Genomic DNA, 7401 nt, shown 5'->3' on the forward strand with positions numbered 1-7401 from the left:
CTCAAAAGTAATTATATACCGGCTAAGTTGCTACATAATAGTCAGGGCTGTGTTGTGCTCTGAGTATAATCAGTCCTTGGGTTTTGTAGAGCCTATTAGCCCTGATGGGCTGGAAACACATGACTGTCAGGATGGAGTTGCAGGCTGGGAGATAGGAATTTCCAGTTTCCAAGACGCCGGCATTTTCTATTTGCACAGGAACCTCTTGCAGTGTAAGCTGATATTCTGCCTGTATTTCTTAGTAGATCTGCTCAATTGTAATTTGGGGATTATTTTAACAACAGCAGGCAAGGAAATCCATGAGGCAAATGTGAGTTAACAGGCTGAGATATGATGCAAGCTCTGCCTTTTGCTTCATGCATGTATTATCATCCTTGCCCAGTGTTTGCCATATTTTCCAGTAGCATGCATCAAGCTGTTTAACACTGTCAGTAATCAAAAGCCAAAATCCCTGTATTGATCCTGGGGCAGTAGGAAGCCAGACTATCTCAAGTCTGGGAGAAACTCCCCTTCGTGGCTGCCTTTGTGCCGTTTCTTCCTTCACTTGTGTCAGCTTTGGGGTCATTGCATAACCACCCCGAAACACTTCTACTTTCTGGAATTAAGGGAAAAGAGCCATCCAAATCCTCTTAAGAAGCTTTGAAAGAGCTGCTTGCTTTCCTGTGTGCGGCAGTGAGAGCACCGTTAGTGCATCGTCGGGAGCAGGAGCAGCTCTGTTTCATTTCCTTGGCCTCTGTTTCCTGACCAGGAGCTCAGTGTGCTCCAGTGCCAGCCTCCAAAGGGGGAAAAGAGACTCATTGGGCTAAAGCATAAAACTAAAGTAGTGCCAATGTGGGTTGTGTCTAGAAGAGCTTTGATGTAATATCAAGAACAGTTTTATCTCACCTGAAAGTACATAATGAAAATTATGGAGGACTCTATGGTCCCTATGGATTTAAAGTTTCCTACCAGCTCTGTTGTAAGGATTAGGATAATCTGCTTGGAAATCTGCAAAAACAATGAGGATTGAAGATGTTGGTAAGAGGGGTGAGTTGCAGGAATCAGTAAATTATCAAGTTTTCCTTTGCTTGTCTCCTGCAGACTATATTCCTATTTCTGGTCTATGCGATCTTAAAAAGTGTGGGATTGAGACAAAATCTCATGGCCTAAACATTCTCCAACCTGAAAGGCTGCCATTAAATAGCTTCTCTTGTTTTTTAATCCTCTAGTTTTATGAGTTCATTTCTTCCCTGGGTGTCTTCAACATGTTTGCTCATTTTATGGACAACGAGATGCAGATGTTTTGCAATTAAGAGCGTAAACATTCTGCTTGAGCAACAAGAGTTTATAATACCTCTTCATCTCAGCTTGGTTGATACTATTCATATGCACAGGGTGGTTCATGCTGAAATTGCCATCTTGGTCAGCCTTTTCCTCATTCCACATACAGTAGATAAAGGTGGGTTTTTTTGGGAGAACATGAGAGATTTGGTTACTTTCCTTAACTGCTTTCAGCCAAATAAAAAATCAAGAGGGTTTCATAAAGCATCAAAACCTGCTTCCTGCACCCACAGTTTTGCTGGTGTAACTTCTTTCCCTGCTCTGCATTCTCCTATGTTTTTTGCCACCTCTGGAGCACTGTCTCTGCTAATAAATGTTCTTCTATAACTCAGTTGTCCATGAAGTCACGATGAGAAGCCCTGCTCTTCCAGTCCTACTCTTTTTCTGGAGTAAAGACTCTTTAATCATTCTGTAATAATTACAGCAATGTTTTCCCTCGGCTCTATAGGCATTATTTTGAGGGCAGGCACTGGTGTGGCACAGACTTAATGGATGTGTATGTTTTGGGCAAGGAGAAAATGTTCAAATGCTTCTCCTCTCCCTCTGCTGTATTTCCCGTAAATCTCCGTAGGCCTTATTTCTGCTTTGCAATCTGCGGTCGCATTTCTCCACACATTCGGTTACAACAGCCTGGATGTGGCATAGTCAGAACTGTTCTTGCTCCAGTCTTCATATCAGCCCTGCTTTGGGCACAGAAGTGACACCCCTCATCTTTCTGTCCCACCTGGTCCCCTGAGAAGGAAAAAACACTGAAGAGAGGGTGGGATCAGAAGTGTCTTAAATGCCCAATTCTACAGCATGTCGCTCCCTAATGTCACTGGACTTGGACTCTTCTGAGTCAAACCTTCTCCTGCACCAGCGGTTTCCTGTCCAAGTGTGTCTGGGGTCACTCTCTGATGAAACATATGCTTGTAAATCAGATTCAGAGCTGAAGCAAGAAATGGGCCCAGGAGAGTGTCTTCAGACTTTGTTTTGTATCATATCAGACTTTAAATATTACATAGTCTTGCCATGCCAGGATATTTTTACTGTCCTAGAGACTGGAAAAAAAAAATTGTCTCTTGGCTGAAGGATTTGTCCATATTTGTTCCGGCTTTAACTCTGGTTGAATTCAGTGCATCCAGTTTCTAGGCTTAGCTTAACTTTGGGACATACTCTTGTTCTGCTATAACTTTTTACTACAAATATCATGCTCTAGCAAAACAGTCCCTGCTTGTAATAACTGAATAGCTGCTTTCTTACAACACCCACTGAAAGGCACTACAGGAAAAAGAGGTCAGATTCACTGGGAATTTTTTATTATTATTTTTGGTTTTTAACCTGGCAAAAATGTGAATTTTAAAAGTTTATGTTTCAATCTTAGTTAAAGTCAACAATAACAAACGTCGAAGCAGGAATAGAAGTCCCATGGCACTCAAATTAATATTACAAGGAAATGCAAACTACTTAAGAGGCCTGTTGCACAGCAGTGTGTTCAAGTCCTCAGCTGTAGTCTTAAGGGCCAAGTTTCTGGCACTCTTAGTCGTGTTACTTATATATATATGGACACAAATAAACACGCATGTACTGCATGTGTGCACACACACACGTGCGCCCTGGCCATTGCTAGACCTCAGCGTTGCACAGCCCGGCTGCAGATTTCAATGGAAATCATGTCTGGAAAGATCATAAGCTCTGTGCTTGCAGGCAAAGCAGGAGAAGTGTGCTGGGGAATGCAGTGTCACCACACACGAGGCTTCTGCTAGTTACAAGATGTTTCTGTTTCTGTCTTGTACTGAAAGAGAAATAAAGTGGGAGAAGGAAGAGGCAGCATGTGAAGAAGGGATCTTTCCCATAGAGGTATTGTGATTGCTGACTTTTGAGTTTCAAAACTATGATCCTTGCATGGAGCTCCTTCAGCTGAGAAGACAGAAATTCACAAAAGAATGGTATTTTCTGCCTTTGGCAGGAATAGTTCTTCACCATTGCAACAAAGAAGGGATAAACAGACCTGCTTTCTTCCAGATAACCAAAATGCCATCCCTGAACGCTGCTTGCCCGTGGTCCCCTAAGGTGAGATCACTTCCATTCCAACACCCCCACACACAAAGAAGATTTCAAATGTACCTGGTGATGAGCTGCTGAGATACAGTGGGTACTTCAGTCCAACAGAAACTGACTGCAGTGGGGAATGTGGACAAAATGATATTGTGTCAGGTACAAGTTTATCCCTGTTGTTTAAGAGGTTGAAAACTACTGTATTTCTTTATTTCCCTTGATGTCTAGGATGTGGCACACAGAATAAAAGCTCTGAACTAGGATTCACAGTTTTCACAGGAGGTAGATTTGGCTCACCAATGGAAATACAAGCTTTGATTTGGAGGAGGAGGATGTCTACAAATGCATGAGGTGTCAGCTGTCACTAATGAAGACCTTCTGGCTGAGACCAGCTGTGGTTTGTGTGTGACTCTTGTGTGCCTGTGCTCTGGAAGGACTGATCCATAGTTATCCTTTATGCAAACCTTCTGTCAGCGGCTTTGGTACCTCCTGATCTGATACTGAATGATTGTGGCTAAGCTGTGGGACAAAGTGATGCAGCTTGTTTGTTATAATATTTGGGAAAGAAAAAGATGGTCCTTCATCATATCCCAGTGTTCCTGATTATGTGTGACAAACTGGAGCTATTTAATCCAAACCATTAATGACCTTATGAAGCTTTTTAAAGCCAGTCAGTACCATGATCCTTATTTTGCAACATTTTTATGATTAAAATGTTATGGGAGGCAAGCTGGTTACTCAAACCGAGTTTGTTGAGTGGATGTTTGCGGTGGACTATCCTATCAGCCTGTGTGCTCCTGCTGGGCTGAGCCTTTCAGTGCCTCCCAGCAAGCAGTGCCCAGCTGAACTCCCAGTGACCCAGTTGTCTGTGCTAATCGCTCGCTGATTACTGGCTAATCAGTGCCTTGTTTAGAGCAGCCAAGCCAAAACCACCCTTTGCTATGCTGCACTTGGAAAGTGGGATGCATTTTTTGGTTGCCCCCATCACGTGCCATGATTGCAGCCTAGGTGGGCAATGAACTGGGGACTTGTCCCACGTGAGGCCAGCTCGGAAGTTTTAGCTGGGTGCAGACTTCCCCAGTTCCTCTGTAGCCCCACACCATGAAGAAACCACCATTTGTAGTGTTATTGGCCTCTCACAGCTGTTAGAAGTGAGAGGGCAGAAGTGCCTGCTGGGGTCAGTAGGGTAGATTTTATTCTCTAATCTCCTCCATACAGTGAAGCCACCCCAAGGTTGTGGTCTTGGTTCACACTTGTCACGGAGTTCAACTCAACATGGAGAAAAGGGGGAAAGAGAGGGGGAAGGAACCCTTACCTGTATTTCTGCAAATATGTCACTAAGTAGAAGCCTGAAACTAATAACACTGTTAAAGTGTCAACTTTTGTTACCAGATTTTTGTGCAGGCAAGAGATGGGAGTTATAAACATTCCTGTGATAGCTGCCACAAGAAGAGGATCCCATTTGGCAGCATGCTGCATAATTCAGCAAGCAAAATGTGGCTTTAAAAACCAATGTTATCTTTGTCCTTGGCCAGAACTGTGAAGGCAATGGCTTGGCCTTTTTTCCAGCGTGTGTATTAAAGGGTTAATCAGCTATATAAGGTTAAATTTCACCCTGGGGATTTTTAGCATGGGCTTTCTGGCCAAACATATCTTGCTGTCAAACAAATACCTGCAATTTCAAAACAGGAAATAGAGATTTTTTGTGGTTTACAATTTATGATGAGGGACACACTCATGACATGAGCTATCCTGATCTTGCTGATCTAAAAAAGACTACAGTGACAGCAAGATCCAATCAATCAATGCAAACCTACTAGTTTTGACTTTTGAGGTCTTAAAACCTGCTTTTGCTGCAGATACATTATGATCTAATGGATATTTTTTAGAGTGTGAAATGCATTTTCTTTTTTTTCCCCCCCTTCATTTGTTACTTTGCTAATGCAGCCGCAAAAATAATCTACACTCAAAAGCAGAATGTTGTGTTCTACGATAGCCCAGGTTAGTTAATCTGAGTTATACACACCTTAATGTTTAACTTCTTTAACGGGAAAAGCTTCTGGTCCCATGTGAAAATTAGTTTAATACACCACATTGCTAAAAACACTTTTTCTTCAGATCTTACCAGCACTTTCTGTTCATTTGAGGTGCCAGACAGGAACGACAAGATAAGAAATGAGTCTTATTAGCAGAGATGTTGTGTATGAATAGTGATCAACCCTCAGTTTGTTCTCCCTCCCCAGTTATCAGGAAAGTGAGATAGTTTTTCTGGGTGTTGTATCAGAGAGGAAGTATATGCCTGATGGTTTGAAATATATTTCACTCTGGTTGAAAAGACCACGGTCCCCTATTAAGATCTCTAAACTATGGATTTCCATGGACCACAGGGAGTGAAAAGTGGGGCTGAGCCCAAAAATCTGCAGACTTCCAAGCTGGCTAACATTCTGATGGATCTGTCAGCCCTAAACTTGGATACAGATCCAGTCACACATATCATAAAAAAAGAGTATAGAATAGCAGGGCAAAACTTTATATAAGAAACTTACTATTAGAAATATGCCAGGACTTCACAATAAAAAGCAAAATTTATTGAAGTTTATGGGGTTTAAAATTTCCTCACAAAGTTTAAAGTAGGCTTGTATTTGCTTTTTTGTCTGACCCTGCTCACCTTTGCCAGTGAGAAGGAGCCAATTTATGAAGGAAGTTGGCTTTTCCTAAAGGCAGATTTGAAATTTCATGCATGATGTTAGAATTTCCTAGCATTTCTGCATGCCAAGAAGAAGTCTTTCCACTCCATTTCCCAGAAAAAAACACAGCATCCAAGGTACATAGTTTTCAAAATGTTGAGATAATTCAGCTACAAATATTTGCAACATCCAGCCCTGGTTGTTAAAGCAAACATTGCTCAGGAAATAGATGCCTTTGCCAGGGACTAGGAAGACCAGGGTATCTAAGTCTCTCACTTTTCTCTGACCATCTCAAGGAAATCCCTGCAGCACTCTTTCCTCATTGCCTTTCTTGAAGCAGATTAGAAGTTGCTTTTTTTCCCCTTTTATGATGTCTTGCATACAATAGGCCCAAATACCACCATATTTTATATTTATTTTCATGTTATTCAAGAGATATCCAGCAATTATACTGAACAAAAACTGGACTTGAATGCATAATTGTTTTTTCTAAAATTTCATCATGTTTGGGTTTTGCTCCTTGCCCTTTCCAGAAAGTTTGATGGACTACTTGCAATCTGCTTTTAATCCTTTTTTAATAGTACATGAACATCCTTCTTCCTTTGGTGTTAGAAACACTTCTTCTCCTTGATCCTGGGAATTCATCTGTTCATTTCATCTTAAAACTCTCACAATGTGGAGCAGATTGTTTGATAGTGCAGGGTGGCACACGTGCTTTTTCAAACAACTGTTGTCTTTATTCTTCTGGGAGCAAATGCTACTGCTGTCAAATAAAGCAAAATTGACTCCCACAGGAAAGCTTAAGGAGTCAGATATGCCATCAGAAATTCTGGCATATCTGGCTGCTTGGAAACCTTTTTCTTCTTGTTTGGCAGGACATGTGCTCAGTCCCTGAACACGCTGCTCAGAAGCTGTTACAAAATACAGAAGACAATAAATACTAAGCAAGTTAAAATTTTATCTGCTTTGAGATAGGGGTCTGAATGTCTGAGACACGAGAGTTCAATTGAGAAGAACAAGAGATCTCACACCACTCATGTAAATAAATGAAGAGCTGCTAGGCAGGCGGTACCTTCCCCAATGCCATGTTTTTCTTAGAACTGGGGCATACATTACACACAAATTTGAGATTATCTACAACAATTATCTAAAATTAACTGTGGTTTTCTGATGAAAAACATTTAGAGGAGGATCTGATAAGGAGTGGGCCTATTTATAATGCTTGCTACAAGAAAGAAAGGTTTGCTACTCTGAGTGAAACCAAAACACACCACGTGTCAGAGGATAAAAGAACACTGGCTTCCTTTCCTTTGCTTATTAGCAGCAGCACTGGGATTTTATCACATCTATCAGTGGC

This window comes from Corvus moneduloides, chromosome 12 (genome assembly GCF_009650955.1).
Source record: "Corvus moneduloides isolate bCorMon1 chromosome 12, bCorMon1.pri, whole genome shotgun sequence".
NCBI lineage: Eukaryota > Metazoa > Chordata > Aves > Passeriformes > Corvidae > Corvus > Corvus moneduloides.